The sequence below is a fragment of the Lygodium microphyllum genome, chromosome 9, assembly GCF_053477565.2.
Source record: "Lygodium microphyllum isolate KBCC chromosome 9, Lygodium_microphyllum_v1.1.10, whole genome shotgun sequence".
In the NCBI taxonomy this organism is placed as follows: Eukaryota; Viridiplantae; Streptophyta; class Polypodiopsida; order Schizaeales; family Lygodiaceae; genus Lygodium; species Lygodium microphyllum.
In genome coordinates, this window is record NC_141143.1 from 123,010,180 (window position 1) to 123,032,096 (window position 21,917).

The window sequence follows — 21,917 nt, forward strand, 5'->3', positions numbered from 1 at the left end:
GTCTAAGCAAATGGCAATCATAGTGTATATGAGAATCCCCACACATGATGAATATGGAACCTTAGCCATTTCAACCTTCTTCCCATTAGATTTGGGACAATCATCAGTATTAAGTTTCACATATGGAAGCAATGGAGTATTGATTGCCTTCCATCCCTCCATATTGAAACACTGAAACACTTTGCTAACATAATTCTTTTGGGACAAATAGAGCAATCCCTTTGTTCTATTACTAATCATGCTAATGCCAAAATGCGATTTACACGTCCCAAATTCTTCATTTCAAAGGTTTCCATTAATATTTTCTTCACAGCATACTTGTTTTTCCTAGCTATCAATGTATCATTCACATAAAGGATCAACACTATCAATCTACCATCTTTAGCCTTTTAAGTGTATAACGGTTTGTTTCACTTCTCTTGTAGCCATGAGACTGCATAAAGGCATCAAACTTATTGTACCATTCCCATCGGGCTTGACTTAATCCATGGAGGTCCTTTTTTAGCTTGCAAAAATGCTTTTATTTGCCATGTTCCAAAAAATTTTCTCGCTACTACATTTAGATCTCATCATGAACATCACCATGTAAAAATCTTCTCTTGACATCCAATTGTACAAGGTCCATATCATCCTTAGCCACTAAGGCAAGCATAGTGTAAATATAGTCAATTTTACCATAGATGAAAAGATCTCATTAGAGTCCACACCTTTTTCTTACTTAAAAGCTTTGGCCACTAACCTTGCCTTGTGCTTTGATTTACCATGACCTATAACCTTCAATTTATAGATCCACTTGGATGGCAAAGAAATTTTTCCAGTTGGCAAAGGAACCAACTCCCAAGCATGATTCTTCATAATGGATTCCATTTTAGATCACATAGCTAGCTTCCACTTAAGCTTATCATTAGAAGTCATGACCTCTTTATAACAAGGTGGCTCCCCACAATCTATCAATGTCACATAGTCAACCCCAAGCTAAAATCTGTTGAGGGGAGGAGAGATAGTATTAGATTTGCATAGCACAATGGGCTTAGTTAAGAGTGAGAATTTCAACCTACTAAATCTCCTTGCTTCTTGTTCCCTATAACTAAAATATCACTTGTCCCCTCTATCTATGCACTTGGTGCACTAGCACTTGCCTTACATGGCAAAATAATAGTGGTAGTACATCATGGGAAGTAACCTTTCTTGTTTCCACTTCCTTAAGAGGATACTTACGCATCTTCTTCTCATGAAGATCATGTCATTATTACGGACAATCTTTCTACCATGCAAGAAGCCTTTGGGATGGGGTATCACCTTTCAAAATATGCATTTACTAAGTAATGATGTAATCCAATAAGTGCATGTTTTCAAAGGCTTCTTACTTGACCATGTCTCTTTAGGAATATCACCATCCAAAGTAGTACTAAGTGACTTGATTAATCAAATGTACAACAATCACCATAGCCTTGACCCAAAATCCTTGAGTAAAAAACTAGTATTAGATGGCGTACTCAACATCCTTTCATTTATTATCCTATTCATATGCTCTACAATACCATTTTGGGCAAGATTACCATATGCAATGAGTTCTCTTTTTATCCCATGTACTTCACAAAAATTTTAAACTCATGAGAGACATATTCTCCACCAATATTAGTTCTAAGAAACTTATTTCTCTTGCCAAACAAATGCAAGTGCTAGAAGTTCATGAAAACAAAACAAGCCTCATCTTTCCTACCCATAGCAAAAGCCTACACTTTTCTAGTTGCATCAAAAAATGAATGTGATAAAATAGAATGCCTCATCTATAGATTTTGTAGGCATAGGCCCATATCACTATGCTTCAAGTCAAGCAGCTCACTCCTTTTTCTATTTAATTTTTTCTTATGGACTGAACATGCATGCTTTTTGTATATACAATGCTCCCAAATAGAAAGATTTAAAAAAATCAAGAGATGGAAACTAACCCAAATGAGATAGCATTTTTGTTTCTTTTTTGACCATATGTCCCAATTGGTGATGCCTTACAGATACATTTGGATGCTCAATTTACTGCAATTACGTGACTTTTTATAGAAGATACATGAAGGGGATACAAAGTGCTACATTTGACTCCTTTAGCAACAATAAATGATCTATTGTGGACTTTCTCTAATTGACTAACCCAAGTCATCCAGCTAACTAGTAGATATCAAGCTCTTACTAAGCTTTGGGTGCATGGTGTACATTCTTAAGAATAAAGGTGAATCCATTCTAAAAAGCAAATTGTACATCACGTGCACCGATTATATCACATGCATAGTTATTATCAAGATGGACTGATCCATACCTACTTGTGTCATATGAACATGATCACTTCTTATGAGGAGTCACATAAAATGATGTAGTAGCATGAAGTATCCAATCTTGGGCTAGTTTTGTATATGTTGCTAGCATATGTGCAAGAAGAGTAGAAGTAAATAGCATCTCACCATCATCATTATGCACCATCATTGCACTGATTTCTTCAATCTTTACTTTTCCTTTACCCTCTTTCCTATCAATATTATTATCATCCTTCTTTTTATACTTTTGCTCTTGCTTCCATTTATAATAGTCATTAATATAGCCTATTTTACCAAAATGGAAGCATTGAATATTTTTTATTTGAACCTGGATTTGCTATGTGACCATCAACAGTCCTTGTTCTTTCCTTTATATTGCTTTTTATCTCTCTCTTCCTAACTTGACAATGCTTAACCATTTCTACCTTGGTCTAAGGATTTCTTGCATATCTCTCAGCCAGCAAACTATCCACAATATCATTAAACTTTAACTCACCATCTAGAGTTGAATTACTGATGGCTGTTCTAAATTTGTCCCATGATGCAAGCAAGGAGCATAATAAAAAAATCACCTTAACCTCATCTTCAAACTTCACACCAGATCTACAACTCAAACAACTTTTTCAACATATAAACCTTTCTAGAGGTAGTTTCTTTGTCTTAAGTGTCACATAACTTCTTCCATAAGTCATGTATAGTGGTCTCATTAACAACTATAAAATACATAGAATTTGCCAAGTGCAACCTAATAGTGGATTTGTCCAATGCATTAATGTTAACCTCAGTTCAAGATGGTAGAAAAATGAAGTAAAAAATGGAAAAAGAACAAAAAAAGAGCAAAGTTTCAAAGGCAACCCTTAAAAGCTAAGCTAAGGCGAAAGCACAATTTTAAGTAGAAGGCACCTCAAAAAACTCTAAAAACCCTTGTAAAAGAGCGCCAAGCTCCCTCCTGTGCCATTTGTAAAGGAATAGATGGGTGTAGGCTTAAGGCATGAGGCAAGCAAAGGGAAATAGGAAAAAGGACCTTGCCACAAAGGCCGGTCATGTAAAAAGGGATGGGCGCCCATGGAATTTTAGGGCTTGTATATAAAGTTCAAAAAGTGAATGGAAGCCCATTCTTTGGTGTGTAGCTAACAAGAGACCTTTCTTCTCCTCTTCTCTTTGCTTGTGTGTGTGCTCATGAGAGAGGGAGTGTGAGAGTGGGAGGGAGGGAGTGTGTGGGAGTGAGGGATCAAGAGGATGAAGCTCTTCACCATCTCCTCTTCTCTTCTTCTCTTCTCTTCCCTTTTCTCATGCGCCTATGACTATGGTGGATGGAGCTTGATGGAGGAGGCTTGAGCTCGCATCTAGGATCGTGGAGCTACCGGTGTGCGCGAAGGAGGAGGCAACTCATTTTGGCATCAAGGTAAGCTCATTAGATTCATAGGTTCAAAGGCGTGTTAGCTATGTGAGAAGTAACCATTAGAGCTCGCTTGGAATGCTTGAAACAATAAGCGATCCGTGGGTCTTGGAGGTTGAGTGAGAGCTCCCGCATTTTGGTTCCGTTGCCGGGACCAACAGATTCAAGCTTGAGCACTTGCGCGCCTCATATCGAGCATCGAAGTAAGGGATTCATCCCCGAACCTGAGCTTGAGATAGGTAGGAAGTTGGGTCTTTTGATCTTCGATGCAAGTAAGTATTTTGGTTATTTTGGTTGTTTAATGATTCGGAAAGAAGGGGAGATCATTTCAGTTATTTGCTTTTGATTCTTGTTGCATTTAGCATAGGTTAGGAGTACGAAATCAGATTGGAGAAGCATAGGGTTTACTACTGTAAAACAGGGTAAAACAAGCACAAATCGAGATAAATGGAGAAAAAGAGTGGTTGGAATGATTAATGCCGACAAGGGAGTGATTAAGGATAGCAAGACCCTACTCGGGAAGGGGTTTAAAAGCCAAGAGACCATAGAGGAGCTCATTTTTCACCCTAGCAGTGAGAGAGAGAGAGAGAGAGAGAGAGAGAGAGAGAGAGAGAGAGAGAGAGAGAGAGAGAGAGAGAGAGAGAGAGAGAGAGAGAGAGAGAGAGAGAGAGTTTCCATCATTGATTCGATTCGATCTTGTGATCGGGGAGTTCTTCGCATGATTCAAGTATATCAAAACCTTCTTGCTATGTATTTGTTGTGATCTGGAAGTCAGTGTGATTGGTGATTGCATGGATCGTTCGATTCAATGAGATCATCCTCGGCATGGTCATCATCGCAAACGACTCGGTCCATCCGAGTGGCTTGGTTTTGGGCTGAGTCCCAAGGTCGGACCATTCGGCCCTTGAACCACCCAATCCATTTGGCCCTCAGATAACTCGGACCACTCGACTCCTTGGACATGTATCACCCGACTTGTCCAAGTCAACCCCTTGAACCACTCAGCCAACTTGACTCGGTCCTTTTTCAACTCGGCCCACTATTGTCACTCGGATCTCGGACCACAAAGCCCTCAGCCCATTCGGCCCTCGGTCACATCTATTCAGCCGTCCAAGGTGTAAGTTCAGCTAGTGTCCCTATTCAACCATTTGGCCCGTTTGAGTCTACCACTCGGCCCCTACAATTCGAACGAGTTGGGCCGAGTCATACTTTTGCAAATTTTGTGGAAGTTTACACCAGACCCAACTAGATCTCAACAACGCCAACCTTTGTGAGACACCCCAATGGCCGTAACTCGATTCGGGCGCAACGAATAGGCAAATTTGCAAGACGTGTGACTGTTTGGCAGCTTGAGTAGGTTGTCGAGAGAGTCAGCGCCTTAACGGTAGCTAGTGGAGACACAGACCCCAAATGAACCCAAACCAAGTAGAAGGCGCCACAAATTGGCCGAACAAGCCTATCGGGCCTAAGACAAGACAAGAGTGCGCAAGCCACTTAGACATTAGCTCTTCGCACTCACCTTGACTTCCAACACTTGAAGTGCATCTAAGAATGGCCGAAAGCCTGATTGAGCACGAGTTCATGGAAAAGAACACACTTGCTGAGTGGAGGTAACTTGAGGATTATGTGCAATAATTAAGGAACTCACTCAAATAAAGGAACTTGAAGGAACCCACCAATAAGAGGAGATCCCAAGACGTAGACGAGCAATTGGAGTCCATCATAGGACTAAGCAAATAGCAACAGAGACGTGGATCTACCCAACCTCCTTAACCTTACCAACAACTTGGTGGAGCAAGAGAACACAACCATGTCGGAGGAAAGCTCAGACTGCAGGGAGAACGAGGGCTTTGACTTAGGAGTTTTTCCAAAAGTGATCCAGCAGTTGGTGAGTAGCTACGACTCTCACGCTTGGTATGAGCATCACAATAGAGCGGTAGAAGCCATCATAGCTCACCTAGAGGAGGAAAGGAAACTAGCCCACAAAGCACTGCAAGGCATAGTGGAATACAACCGAGAATAGCAGACTAGGAGCCTGAGGCAGAACGTAGAGATGTGAGAGATATAGCAAGTGTTGAACCTAGCAGGCGAAAATCGAACTGACCATGAGAGAGTGCTAGAAGGAGACTTGATGCTAAGTGAGCTTCTCATGAAGCAATTGCTAGACAACACGACAGTAAAGCAGATCGCTGCAGCATTGGCCACATCACTACTAAGGGGGTTAGGGGTGAACCAAGGCTCCAAAAGTCAGCCTAAGATACCAATTGTCGCTAAGCAGCTCGATAAGTACTAGCCCCAAGACGATCCGTACAGCTTCATAGACCAATTCGAGCAAGTCTGCGAGGCCAACAGTCTCACCGAATTGACTCAATGCTCTCAAGCATTCGGGCTTTGCTTAGGAGACAAGGGTCGGACTTGGTACACAAGTCTAGACGCCGTTGAGAGCGAGTGAACTTCAATGGACTAAAAAACCTCTTCATTAAGAGGTTTTCCGAGCGCGGATACTCTGACAACCTGCTAGTACAACTCATGAACATCAAGTAGAAGGAATAAGAGGACATCCGTGACTATGTGACCCATGTAAGGAGTCTCTAAAAGAGAATCATAACAGGCGAATGACGATCGAATGAGTAGTTCGATGGTATTCATCAATGGAATACGAAATGAGGAGCTTTATAAACCCTTAGCAGGCAACCCGAGCTTGCAACGAGATGTAGTAGCAAGAGTGTTTGAAGAGGCCATTTGACTCGACGACCAATTGAGGAAGAGGAGCTTTAGGAACTCGAACCAAGATGAGACCAACTCAAGAAGTTCAGAGAGAGCTTCAACATCCAATGTGCGATCATGCGTAAGTACCCAAGATAAGGGAAAGGTTGCTGACACCAACCGGGAACTAGCTAACATGAAAATGGAAATAGCCAAGATGCAGGAAATGCTCAGACGATCAACGCGACCACATGTCCAATGCGTGTACTGTGGTGGGAACCACTTGTCGGCTGAGTGTCAAGACCCCAGGTCACGACCTTTGTGCTGATTGCGGTAGGTTTGTCCATGATAGTGCGCATTTGTAGATTGCCTAGAAGATTTCCGTACTCACAACCGTACGGTCAACCTTACCTAGTGAACAGGCCACAACAATTCTTAGGAAGGGGAGCGCCATTGGCCCTTCCCGCACCAAACGATGCTAAGCCGGCAATTCGTAGGATGGATATAAATCCTATAGGAATACCTAGACCACCTGATCCCTATGTGACAAATCCACTGAGCGATGCTCCAATCCACTACGTGGAAGAGCCAAATGAGGAAGAGCCTTACATATATCCTTACATCTCGCATGACAACAAGGGCAACGCAGTCCTTATAGACTATCGACCAGTACCGGTGATGGCGTTAGGTAGGGGATGAGGTAGAGGCCTAGGAGGGTAGAACCAAGAGCTCATGTGTTGGATTTGTGGACACCCGGGACATATCTCATCACGATGTCCCGAAAGGGAGCAACAAAATAGAGACAAGGCTGGCCTAAGGTGTCCTGAATGTGGAATCACACATCTCTTCATTGACTGTCCGAAGTGAAAACCATCCTCGAGCTCAGCTAACGTGCCATCTGTCCCATTGGGGATGTTCGGTGTCAAGAACTTGGACGGGGAGGCTACACCTATACCATTGCATGTCATGACCCATGCACAAACAAAGCAGGCCGGCATATCACTGCCAGGTCCTAGCAATCTTGACGCAACCTCGATAGGGAAGAAGAGCCATAAGCAAAGGAAGAAGAGACCCGAAGCTAAAATCGCACTAAAAACTAAGAGTGCCACGATGCTACCGGCTGGAAAGAAAGTCATTGACACTGAGGCAGAGACATCAGCCCCAAAGATTGCTGAAAGGGGAAGTGCTAAGGTGGGGGAGTACCCCGACCCAAAGTGCCAACTAGAGGCCATCGAGAAGGTGAAGGAGTGGGTAAAGGAGGCTCAAGAACACCTAAAAGATATGGAGCCCATCTTGGAGGACAAGATCGAGGATCTCTCTAGCATCAGCACGCCACTCTCACCCTCTCCACCGAAACCAAGAGATGCAGTCGTGCCACAAGCAGTACCGCTTAGGCAAGGCCTTAACTCTACGGGCCAGCAACCCAATCAGGACCGTTGGCCAGGACAAGGCCAGGACAATCCAGAACAAGAGAAAGATGAGCAGCCAATGGTTTCCTTACCACTCTGGTGACCACCGTGATGACAGTAAGCCTGGGAGATCTGCTTAGGCACCATCCGATCCTATGGCAAGACTTGAGGCAGTGGGTTGAAGGGTCACAAGAGCAAGTCGTTGTAGGTCTACAAGAACATGATGCAGAGACGTAGATACAAGTTTGACATTGCACTCCATGCCCAAATCCTTGCACGTTAATGCTTTTTGGGAAGCCACCAAGAAGCACGCAGTCTTACCAGTCTTAGCCCTAGGCGATACAACAAGGAAAGGGATTGTAGACACAGGGGGCGGGAGTCAGTGTATTGAGCCATGCAGTGCTCTTAACTTGGGGCAACCCTCCTGTCAAGACTGCTAGGTTCAATGTCACATTAGCCAATTGAATGAAAGTGAAGCCATTTGGGGTGCTAAAAAACTAGCCAGTGAAAATTGTTGGAGTCCAATTCTTTGTTGAATTTATAGTCATGAAGGAAGTGGACTACGATGTCCTATTGGGCCGACCCTGGATGCGTAATGCTAGAGTGATCGAAGATTGGGGGAATGGTCTCATCTTCCTAGGCAATAATGAGGAGTACGAATAGGCCATTAAGATGATCGGCGAGCCCAAGGGTGCACCCTCAGTACCAATCTGCATGATGGCAAGAAATCTCCGTAGAAGACCCAACCCTATCACCTTCCAAGTGCCAACCAATTGGAGGGAACTCCAGGGGGTTTTAGAGTATTTGACCGGCAAGCTAGCAGGCAATCCAGTAGCAAACTTCAAGCCACTCCAAGATCTCTTAAATGAAATGAGGTGGCAATGGTCCAAGGTGCATGACCTAAACCTCACGTATACTTGGGCCCTAGTTCCCAATCAAACACACGAGATATACCAAGACCTAGGAGACAACGAGCGGTCAGACGAAGATGCGTCCAATGACGAATACAAGGACCACCATTGACAGTGACAAGAGTGAGGACAAGATAGATACCATAGATTACGACACCGAAGGACGAGTGGTAGAACATATATGGGCAGACTCCAGGTCGAAGAGAAAGAACACCTTCAGGATAGAGCAAGGGGTCATGCGCATGGATTGTGACCGTGCTTGGTTGGAACATGTAAGAGCCATAGATCTTGGACAAGTGGGCCTCACCCAACCAGGTAACACACCAATGCTTAGAACAGAGTCACCCTCCGAGCTACAACCACTGGGGGAGGCTACCTCATCTAGCGAAGGTAGGGAGTTCAATTCAAAGTCAAAAGTGACCTCAAAAACTGACCCAAAAATACCGAGGCATCCCAAGACTAGATGTACCAAGGGAGACCTGCCTGTCCACCTGAGGCACAGACGCTTAAAAGAAGAAAGGGCAAAAATAGTCTAAGGATGGAAGAGTGGACAAACAGTGAAAACCACATGACCTCCCCAAGAGACTTACGAAGTTCAAAAAGGGCAATAGGGTAGTGATCCTGCTGGGTGCCAAACGTCAAGGGCAAACAAGTGAACCCATTGAGGGACCCACCAAGGTCAAGGAGGTGAACCTAGCCTAGGAAGGGGAGACACCCCGAATTGTCTTTATTGCCGATGACCTGGCGGAGAAGGAGGAGACACGTCTTGTTGCCCTCTTATGAGAATATATAGATGTATTCGCCTGGTCCTTAGAAGAACTCAAGGGGGTAGACCCAAGTGTAGTGACTCATAACATACCCATGACGCTAGTCACAATGCCGGCCAAGTAGTGACCATACCCCATGAATCCAAAACACGCTCATGTGGTCAAGGAAGAGATCGACAAGCTGATGAGAACAGGATTCATCTACGAAATTGAGCACACAGACTGGATATCACCCATAGTCATTGTAATGAAGAAGAACGGTAAGATTAAGGTGTGCATCAATTACAAGAAGGTGAATGCTACAACGATTAAGAGGGACAACTACCCATTGCCATACACCAAGCACATGATCGAGAGAGTGGCGGGCAAAGAGGCCTACAGTTTTCTGGATGACTTCTCTAGATACAATCAGGTGCAGGTGCATCTTGGCGATAGGCATAAGACTGCATTCGCTCTACTGAGTGGGGTTTCTTTGCTTACATAGTCATGCCCTTGGGGTTGATGAATGCTCTAGCCACCTTTCAACACCTTATGTGCAATATATTTAAAGATATGCTCAGGAAATAGTTGGAGGTCTTCGTAGACGACTTGTGTGTTCACTTGACCTAGAGAGAACATTTAGATAGACTCTAAGCGATCTTTGAATGATGTTGCCTATATCGCCTCTCTCTGAACCCCTTAAAGTACCAGTTCTGGGTAAAGCACATATGTATCCTAGGGCATGTGGTGTCGAAAAATGGCATTGCCACGGAATTTTCGAAAGTCAGGGTCATTGTTGATCTTCCATCCCCAACCAACTATAAGGGAATGCAATGCTTCTTAGGCCATACGAGGTATTATCAGCGGTTTGTGTTGAATTATGCATTGATTACTAGACCTTTGTACAAGCTATTGAGTATATTCGAATGGACTGAAGAGTGCCAACACACATATGAGGAACTAAAAAAGTATCTAACCACAGCACCGATTCTACAAGCCCCAGATTGGACCATTACCTTCCACGTGCATATTTATGCTTCGAAATTCGTTGTGGGGGCAGTGTTGTGCCAACCTGGTGAACACAATCTCCACTATCCAGTGAGCTTTGCTAGCAGATAACTCACTGAGACTGAGATGATCTACTCGACAATAGAAAGAGAAGGTCTGGCCATGGTATTTGCCGTGAAGAAATTTAGGAATTATTTGTGAGCCACTCCTTTCACCTTCCTTATGGATCATCAAGCCTTGGTATATTTAGTAAACAAACCTTGTGCTACAGGCCGGATAGCTAGATGGCTCCTTCTGCTTTTAGAATTTGACTCCTTCATGGTTGTACAAAAAGGGAAACAGCACTATATGGCCGACCACATGTCACGTATCCCCATGGGAGAGGCCGCTAAACAAGGCATCGTAGATGATTTGCCAGACGCAAATTTGTTTAGCCTATCTAGAGAGAGAGAATTATTTTGAGCCGACTTGACGCCATATTGGAAAAACGACATAGTCCAAGTGCTTGAACATGGACTACCTGAACGACCAATAGAGAAAGCTCGACTTAGACGGCTCATCCTCAAGATCCAACCCTATCAATTGATAACAGGTCAGTTGTATAGGCTAGGGCAAGATGGATTGTTGCGCAGATGCATATGCAAGTATTAGATGCACGAAGTGCTCTCAGAAGCACACAACAGAATCGCTGGAGGACACTTTAGCAGAGAAACAACAGCCCGCGCAAGGTGTTGCAGTCTTAACTGTGGTGGCCCATGCTTTTTCGCAATGCAGCACGGTTTGTTAAGCACTGTGATGAGTGTCAATGGACAAAGGTCCTGTTTCGCAAGGATCAAATGGAGCTAACCCTGATAATTGCATGAGAACCCTTGAGAAATGGAGAATTGACTTCATAGGACCTGTTAGTCCTGCGGCACAATACTCTCAAGCCATGTATATCATTGTAGCCACTGACTATCAACGAAATGGGTAGAAGCACATGCTACGAGAAAGAATGACGTGAGAACGACTGTCAAGTTCCTATGGGAGTAGGTAATCTCACGATTCGGTTGCCCCATCGAACTAGTTAGCGACCAAGGCACACACTTCATTAATGAAGTGATCGTGCATCTTCTATCCACCTTTCTAATTATCCATCGAAAATCCTCGCCATACTACCCTCAAGCAAACGGCCAGGTGGAATCCACCAATAAAATTCTAGTAAATGTCCTGACCAAGATAGTCTCTGCTTCGTGCAATGACTAGGATAACAAGCCAATGGCAGCCTTGTGGGCTTACCGCACAGCCTACTAAATGGTTGTAGGCCAAACACCTTTTAGGTTGACCTATGGAACTGAAGCAATTCTACCTCTAGAGTTCTTCATTTCTAGCTTGAGGATCACACTCCATGAGGAAGGGAAGGAAGCATGGACGAAACATCTAATTGAACTCGAACGCCTCTCAAAAACTCGCCTCCTAGCTACCCATGTGCTCATATGTGAGAAAGCACGCTGCAAAAGTTGGCTTGACAAGCATGTCAAGCAACGCAACTTTGAACAAGGCGACTTAGTACTCCTGTACTCCGTTAAGGGGCATAAACAGAAAATGAAGTTTAAAGGTTTGGTGTCCTTCAAGGTTTGTGTCATCACCCGAATCAGTAATGTCGAACTCAAGACTTTGGAAGGTGAGGGCATATGATTCTTCAATTGTAGCCACATCAAGAAGTATTACCACCAATGTTAGAATCGCCTGTCAAAGTACGGGTAGCCACAATCACGGAGATTGACGATGAAAATGAGGAAACCATAGAACCTGCCTACCTCCGCATCACAATCACTACCAAGCAAACATGCACTGTCAATGCCTTAGTTGATGAGGGATCAAATTTCAATGTCTTAAACCACGATCATTGGACCCATATTGGCAAGCCACAACTATAGGCTACTACCGGCAAACTGAGCCCATATGGGGTCGATCATACACACTCCTAGGGAAATGCAAGGCCATAGTTTCTATCGAGTCTGCAAGCATACCAATGACATTTTATGTTTCTATCGCTACTGGGTTATCGAACCTTTAAAAAGCAAGCTCACTGCAATGTTGATTATGAGTCTCAGCATATCCACTTAGCCATTGGCAAATGTCTGCATAGTGGTGGCTTTTAGCAAGGGCTACGGGACTTCCACCAGACTTGCAATGCCATCAATAAACGCGCATTCAGCTAAGTCCAAGGAGGAGGGTTGTGATTTGTTACATCCTCCCAAGCCTCTATGCTAGCAACCTGCTAAAACCAAGGTCAAGGCCCATGAACACCAGTTAAGGTGGGTGCCTAAACGTCAGAACCTCCACCGAAAAGCAATCGGCCACGCCCTCACAAGGCTAACAACACAACCTCAAAACCTAAGAGGCCAAAACAAAGCCACAAACAGTGACGGGTGGTCAAGCCGCGATGGGTTTCTAAGGCCCTATTGCAAGTACAAGGTTATTATGAGGGTAATGCCTGGATATGGATCTCTAAGCCTAAAGCAGCCAAGAGCACCAATCAAGTGCCACCCTCACACGTAACCATACCCCACTAGACAACATGTCAAGGCCTAACGCCGCAGAAGACTCGAGACACCAAGCACATTGACTCGCAACTGATTATGCACATGAAGACTGACCAGGTCTACCGGCCCAAACCTCAACCTGTTGTTCCCGAACCAATCCCACACAACTCAATCAAGACTCAGGAGGCCGCATCCACAAGTAGGGATACCCCATTTGCAGTCCACTCATCCAAGCCTGCTAGGCAAGCCACCCAACTGCAATCTCAGGGACAACCGATCCCACAACTATCTGCTGCCAAACTCTCTAGTTCTGTCAAACCTCAACCACCCCGCAGGCCTTAGACCCTCCTATGAGTGAAAATCATTCTTGTCACGGGCCGTAGATCTAGCCAAAGACATGGGGGATGATGTCATTGCTTGCCTTAGACGGTTACATGCCACATTCATATCGCTGGCTCTGAGCTACGATCGCTTGGACTTGGGCCTATTACAAGAGCCCTTTGCGACAGAAGTTCATACAATGCCTTGTTCATGGGACACACTGGAATTTGCATTCGTCAAAGCACCCCACTCAGCTACAGAGTTACTCCACATTGAGATATCTACAGAGCAAGCCATCAAATAGTAGCTCATCACATCATACGATAAGCAAGCCTCTTCTGCTATCATTGATCGAGAATTAGAGGAGTTAAAAAAGCTTGCTGAAACAGAATCCCCATTCTTACGGAGCTTGTATGCTCTTTGATTGCAATGGGAACTCAAGGGATGCCAAATAATGACCAACGCAGAGCAACGATGTGCCATCAAGACATCGGAATACGACCCAACTTATGTCACTCCAACTTCATATAGGGTATTAACAACTATTTGTGACTGACCCCTAGAAGAGCACATCAAAGACCACCCTTACCTTGACCGCCTCCTGACGGAGGAAGAGTTACATATTGCTAGTCGCATCAACTCCGGTGATGTCCTAACAGATGTCCTTACATCACACACGTAGGTAGTCGACCCTTCGATCTGGACGGCGACGCTCAGTTGGAGTATAATTCAGACTTCTATACTTGGCTGATGCGAAAGTAAAACACTCGACCGTAAGCTGATAGCCTTGGGCCTACTAGCTTTCAATCCTATGAAGGATTCTCCCCAAATCCGGAAGGGGAAGGGGATAAGGCAAGGTGGGTGAGTCAAATCGAAACCAATCAAAATCAAGCAAACGCATAAACACGTAAGGAAAAAACATACCACTGTGAAAAGCTCAGTCGACATTTAAACACATGAAGAAAAGAAATACATTAAATTGCGAGTGAGAAAAAATGTCACAAAAATGTTGAATTAAAGGGTGAAAAAATCTAAAAGTAAAGTTTTGTTGGAGCTCAAATGTTTTCATTCAACAAACACGAAGCCTTTCTTTTCAGCAAATAACTCTTTTGCAAGCACTAATGGGAATGATGGTTCATGACAAGAACGAAAGATGTCGCAACAAGATCACGCTCAGCAACTCCCTTTCACAGAGGAGAAGAGAATGCAGTACGGCATCGGCTTAGAAAACCGTGCTTATAGTCAGCTGAAATTCCGTAGCATTCACAACCTTGAGAAGGCGGTAGCCAAGGAGCAAGCCGCAAGGAGAGAAGTGGAACAGTGTAACCTCTCCAAGTACCTAGCAAGGTTTGCGCAAGAACCTAAGCACACGAAGTGTGTGGAATTTCTGAGAAAGTATAACCCTGACCAAGAATGCAGAACGGTGACTGTGGGAAGAGGGGACATACTCGACAAGTGCAGGTGCCATTAAACCAGGCCTTAGTAGAGAAGGCACTAGGGCTAGAACCTAAGGTGGAGAAAAAGTGTAAGAGAGATGTGTATGCTATGCTAAAGAAGAGGGAAGATGTTTTTACAAACGACGGCATCAACATACGGGATATCCCCGATGCTGAGATCCGCATGCAAGCAAAGTTGGTGCACTCACTTTTCTCCAACCAATGCTATAACTCCCTCATGCATCAGATCAATGTGCCTATGCTGGAGAATGTGGCACCCCACACCCTAGATGAGGTGGACTGGAATGTCTACGTGCGTAAGATGATAGACCAAGCAGCCAAAGCACTAGCCTTGGGCACAACAGACAGGCAGGCGGAGAATCCCTAGCCTCTAAAAGTACGGAAAACCTTCCTCAAAAGCCTTCTTCATCGAGTATGGAAGTGTGCTGACGACCATTATCCAGGAGGCTGTAAAAGAAGCCCATCAAGGAAACGAAGGAGCGGATGAGACCCCAGATAGGTCGTTGATCCACCAAGGGAAAGAGCCATCGAGCGACAGAACAGAAATTGAGACAAAGAAGGAGGAGCAGAAGGCTCAATCCAGAACAAAAAAAACAAAGAAGCCCACTGGAAAGATAGCTCAGAAGAAGAAACAGAATGGGGGCAGGAAAAAGGAAAAAGATCTAGAGAGAACCAAAAGGGAATCCCTAAGAGAGACGGCGGAGAGGAAAAAGAAGAAGAAGGAAGAAGTTGAAAAGCTGGCAGAAGAATCAAGGAAAACAGAAGAAGAGAGAGAAAGAAGATCTATGGAAAAGGAAGTAGAGTTGAGGAGACAGGAGGAGGAAGATGGCTTCCAGAAATGCGCTAACATCTAGCTCCCTTGCAAACCGATGATCTGAACCTCCCTCTGTCATGGTAAAATTCTCGCGCCTGGTTGTCAGTCAGATCCTTGTTGTTGTTGCTCCTTGCTTGATCCTGCCCTGCGCTCTGTGCGTCTGTCACGCTTGGGTTTTCTCCTAGTGGTGGGTTTTTTGACAATTTATCTGAGTGAGTTCTTTTTAATTTTTGAATGCAGTGCTCAACTTAGGGTCACTCGTAAGTGTGTTATCCCTCGTGCACTCGTGCTCAAACAGGCTTTCGACTTTCCTAAGTGTTCTTCAAGTGCGGAAATTCAATCAGAGTGCTGTGAGTGCTTTCCCTGTGTCTTACTCACGCTTGCTCGTTTTGGGCCTGACAGGCTTGCTACTCTAGTCCTGGCCGCCTTATGGGTCACTGGGGGAGTGCCCCAGTAGCTTGATGTTGTTGATTTTTGCTTTGACTAGATGCAGTCTGAATGCAACACATACGTGTTTTTGCGGTGTGGCCTTTTTGCCCTTGTTGGCTAGATTGGCCCATTGAGGTTCTAGGGTCTCTGTTTATCTTTGTTCGGGTATGGGCTTTCGGTTGCTCCTTTGCAAATGAGAATCCATGCTTGTGTAGAGCAATTACTACACTCTAATTTGGAGGACTTGTCATTGCGCGCATTTTGTAAATGTCATGTGCAATTTGAAGGACCGTTCGTAGCCAAATTTTGAACTACTTGCTCTAAATTTCAGCCCAGTGATCAATATATGATATGGTTTTGGCTCTATATGGTCTCTCGGTCAGTTTCAGGGTTTACAGGTTAAAATTTGAAAAAATCAAAATTCGGCCCAACAGGTTCAAATTGCAGGGGCCGAATGCCCGATTAGGCCCGTCCGAATGGCTGAGGGCCGAATGTAACTAGTTTGAATGTTAACTTTGGCCAATTTGAGTGCAGTTGTCTGAGGGATGAGTGGCCGAGTGGGCCGAGGGCCGAGGGCTGAGTCAGGTTGGGCCAAGGCAAGTGGGCAGAGGGCTGAGTGGTGAATTCGGCCGGGCCGAATGTCAACTTGTCTAAGTGGGGTTGGGTTGAGTCAGCAGGGCCAAGGGCCAAATTTCAAAGTTGGTCCGAATGTTTCACTCAGATGGACCGAGTGAAAGGTGTCCGAGTGTAGTTGGTCGAGGGTGGAATACTAAAGGGCCGAATGACCAAGCGGTCCGAGGGCCGATTCTGGGACTCGGCCCAGAATTGCTGTCACTCGAACGGGGCGAGCGCGAAGCGATTTTTATCGGACTTCAAAGAATTCGTTGCGCCAAGCAGTCGAGGCCTTCCTACCTACTGAGCACTTCCAGATCCAAGCTACTCAAGTAGAGGAAGGTGTGGAATTACCTGGGCTAGGCAAATAACTCCTAGATGACCAGATCGAAGCAGGTCCACGTGATGAAGCTCTCTCCCTCTCTTATACTCTCATGAAACCCTGCAATGCAAAATGTGGCCTTTCTTGCCACTCCTGGCCCCTTATCACCCTGCCCAGGCCTGTACTCACCTTAGTCTTGCTTCCCTTACTAACATTTAACCCAAAATTTTATTTTTTTATCTTCTTTTCCCTGTTTCAGCCTGTTATACATCAACAGAAAACCCTACCATGTGCTCCAATGTTTTGCTTCTATCCTTCCTAAATGCAAGAAAAAATCAAAAGGAAAATATCTACACTACTCTATCATGCTTTTCCAAATCCAAAAACCAAAACCTACTTGCTAAGGAGATCGAATACCTCTTCAAACTCCCTCGCTTCCTACCTATTTATCTCAAGCACCGGTTCGGGGAAAACCCTACTTCAATGCTCAATTCGAAGCACGCATGTGCTCAAGGCTTGAATCCATTGGTCCCGGCAATGGAGCCAAAATGTGGGAGCTCTCGCTCAACCACCAAGACCCACGGACTGCTTGTTGCTTCAAGTGTTCCAAGCCAAGCATGAATGGCTACCTCTCACATAGTCGATGTGCCATCCATATCTACGGGTGTAGTGGGCTTACCTCCATGCCGATCGAGTTACCTCCTCTCCTGCGCACTCCAGTAGCTCCATGATCCAAGTGCAAGCTTCAAGTAAGCTCCATCCCCAAGCTCCACACTCCAAGCTCCATTGCCGCGAGCAAGACAAGAGAAGAGAAGAGAAGAGAAGAAGAGAGGAGAAGATTGAGAGCTTCTCCTCCCCGGTCCCTCACCCTCACACACTCACTCTCTCAAACTCTCACACTCCCTCTCTCAAGCGCAAGCTCAAGCAAGCAAGAAGAAGAAGAAGAAGAAGAAGAAGAGGACCACTTTTGGCCACACACAAGAATGAGCTTCTCATTCACTTTTCAATCTTTATATAAAAAACCCTAAATCCCTTTTGGGCGGTCATCCCCTTATCCCCTTTTTTACATGGCCAGCCATGGCCTAGGCCCTTTTTCCCATTGTTTTTCTATCTTCCTAGCTTCCTTTTCACCGCCCGTCTACATTTACAAATTGCACGGGTGAGAGCTTGGCACTCTTAAATAAATTATGGTGTGTCTTGCGCTTTTTTACAACAATATAGACTTGCACTTTTTCTCATGCACCTTTTTCCTTGATTTAGGACTTTTCTGCGCTTCTTATGTTTCCAGATTCTTCTTGGCACGCCTTCATCTTCTATTTCACTTTTGCCTTAGGCTTGTCTTCTGCTTTAGATTTTCTAGCTTTTCCACCTTGTTCGTTTGAGGGTTAACGTAGTAGACTTGCATAACTTATCAAGCTCATCCCAATAATCTCTATCCCAATTTTTTGGCTTTATTCCCTTAGCTTTCAATGACCTAACTTATTTCTTTTGCACCAATAGTTATCATATTTTGCATCTTTCAATATTGGAAGTTATTACCATCTAACTTTTTGACATAAAAAATAGCACTATCATTGGATGCATTCGAAGCACCTAGCATTATGTTTGCAAATGACTACAAAGTACAAAAGTGTGGGTTTCTACAATCACAATAAAATAGCCCTAAAATTGAGCTAAAAGTGAGGGCAAGAGGTAGGGAAAAAGAGAGTATATAGCTCTTCATAAGTAGTAGGTAGTAGAGTGCTCAAACAAGGTGTTTGCTCTTAAAGAAACTACTCATAAATAATTTGAACATTGCTATCCATAAAACTACAGTAAATGACCATATATTTGTAGGTAAATCAAAGGAGTAAGCTCCCACTACTAGGGATATCTAGGTAGCAACTGACATATATACCATGCAACTAGTAATGTAGCAGCCAAGTGCTAAGAACTGTCAAAACATATAGGGTATCGGATACATAGATGCATACAACAATGCGTATCAAGCATGTATCCATCACTAATAACCCACTGACAATGATAGGTACAAGGTATCCAAGTGCTTAAAAGCAAATCAACCCACAAGAGTTAGTATTTGCAAGAATAATCTATGCATGGATCAACTAAGCATGTATATATGCAAGTGACTCCCATTAATTCTAATGGACCAAGCTTTGTAATGTAAGTACAAGTGTCTTCCACTAGAAGTGAATTTAGAATGTAAAGTAAGAAAGTAAAGCTCAAAATATAAATGTCATAGTATTCAGAAAGCCCATGTATATCATAAATGCATTTGGGAGCATATACATCCAATATCTCTTCAACATGCAAGTGAAGAATCACTAAAGCAAATGTTCAATATCTAAATGCATCCATTGGATCTCAAACATGAAGTCCAAAGCACATCATAGGCATTTTTGGGCATATAAATTAATGCAAAGCATTAATAGATACGAGTAGAATCCCCAAAATTTGAGCTCTAAACAATCCAAGAAGCTTACCCAAGCATCAAACCAACATCTAGAAGTCTGCATATATTGGGAATATAATGCTCTAAACAATCCAAGATGCAGACTATATAAGGAATATTGACAATAGAAAGTCAACCATAATATATGTTTTTACTTTGTATGGTGATGCAATCACATGGATGTCTTTCTTGTAGAAATGTGTGGTATTATCTATTACTAAAGCTGAGTATATTGTAGCCATAGAGACATGCAAAGAAGACATATGGAGGAGACTTGGGTCTTGAAAGAGCTATTGGAGGCACCACAAACATAGTGTCTTCTCTCTCTTTGTCTATCTATCTCTCTCTTTATCTTTGTGCAATGTCCATTCTCCTTGCAACTCCAACGAAATAACTACTCTTCAGAAGATGCATATGAGGAAGGAGAAAAGAAGGGCAAGAAGAAGAAGAATATGCCCTTGACAAAATAAGAGAAAACTATGATTCACCTTAAGGAATCTAATAATGAATTACACAATGGATATCTCTACCACCTAGGTTGTTATGAGATGCTTTGTTGTTGTGTCTTGCCCCATGAAGTCCACGATCTCATTGCAACATCCATGCATGTCCATGAGATGCTCATTAAAAACATGGACTTCCTTCTCTCGAAAACTCCAAAAGTCCCTCGCACTCCATCTCCAAAGTACTTCCTAAGCTACATGTGACACCTTCCCTCTATGGTTATACTTGTCATCCTCAAAGGTATTCAATATTTTGTTTGCCTTTAGTGCCTTCAACTGCCGATTTCTCAAGCTTGCCTTTGGTGCATTCCAATTGAGCATTCACCTCCCTCAAAATTAGTTGGCCTTCCCCACAAGTCGCATTTCTCTCTCACCCTCACCTCCCATAAGCATTTTGACTCTATTCTACCTTCCCTTTGACAGCCTTGGCACTACTCTCTCTCACCCTTGGGCTTTTTGTAGCTCAAGGATGCATTTTCTCTAGTCACATTTAGCTCTTACACATCCATTAGCATTGTTAATAGTGCCACTCTAGCTCATCTTCACCAACAGTTTTGGCCATTGGTGTTGCTCTAGCTTTCCTTGAGTGTTTATCCATTTCCTTGACCAACATTTTCTCCCTTGACACATTGGCTTTCATCAAGTGTTTTCCCATCCACATTGTAGAGGCTCCCAGTAATGAAACCACTTCAACTTCCTTAAAAGTTTCTCCATCCACATTATTAAAAGGAAAATAGGCTAGGCATTAGAGATGGAGTGAGTTATTCAAGCCATTGGGAATCTCTAAATTGAGGACCCTTAGGTGTAATGTTTGTGGATATACTTATTCTCTAACATAAAGTTTTTGCTCTCTTTTTCTCTTTGTCTTTTATTTTCTTTTACACATTCTTTTTTCTTCATCTTTTTTGAATACAAATATGAGGGAACTATTGCTTAGGGAGTGGCAATAGGGTTTATAATAATAAACTTGAATTCAATTGATTGGCCAAATGTTATAAGATTTGAGAAACATGCTCGACCTTCTTATATAATTAAAAGATATATGGTGAATATTATGCTGACACAGAGAGAGACCATATGAGAGAAAAGAAGATCTAGAGAGAAAGAGAGAGAGATAAAGAGATTGACAACACACTAGGGACTGGAAGATGAGCCAGTCCCCCCCTTGTGGAGTTATATTATTGACAAGGAACAAGCTCCTCCATTACACATAAACCAATTCTTAACTTGTAGATCTTGGGAACAAGATCACGGTTCCTTGCACGGTATTCAACCGGCTAACACTTGCACAACTTGGAAGTTGGCACCTTTTGATCCTTCTTGAGTCTCTCCTTCTCCCCTGCACAATATGTGTAGGGATCTCCTCTTGGAGCTTGATTTTAGCAGAGCTTCCGCAACACTTGCACCTTCTCTCATCCTCTTGGAACTTGCTTTCAATAGGGCTTTCACAACACTTGTACCTTCTCTCCTCTTGGAACTTGATTTCAATAGGGCTTCTACAGAACTTGCACCTTTCTCTCCTTCTCTTGGAACTTGATTTCAGCAGGGCTTCTGCAGCACTTGCACCTTCTCTCCTCCTCTTGGATGCATGCAAAGTGATGCTTCCTTCACCTCCCCCACACCCAAGGAGAGCCTCCCTTTTATAGGCTCCAAGAGATTCTCTTCTTGGAGAGAGACTTGAGTGCCAAGATTGGAAAGGTTGATCTTCATGTAAAACGTGGCTGTTCTAGGACCTACTCTGCAGTACTAATTTTGGAATATCTCTATGTGCGTTGTTTGGATGGAAATACGTCAAACACGAAAGTTGTAGATCTCGCCATTTCGATAACCTATAGCACGCCATTTTTAGAGATCGCCATTCTATTTTGAGATATTTTAAAAATAGATTCACCATGTCTATTTTAAGAGAAACAAATTTTTAAATTGTACTCTTAACTTGTGGTCCATGCAATCACCTTGAGCCATAGATAAGGAGAGTTCATTAGATTGCC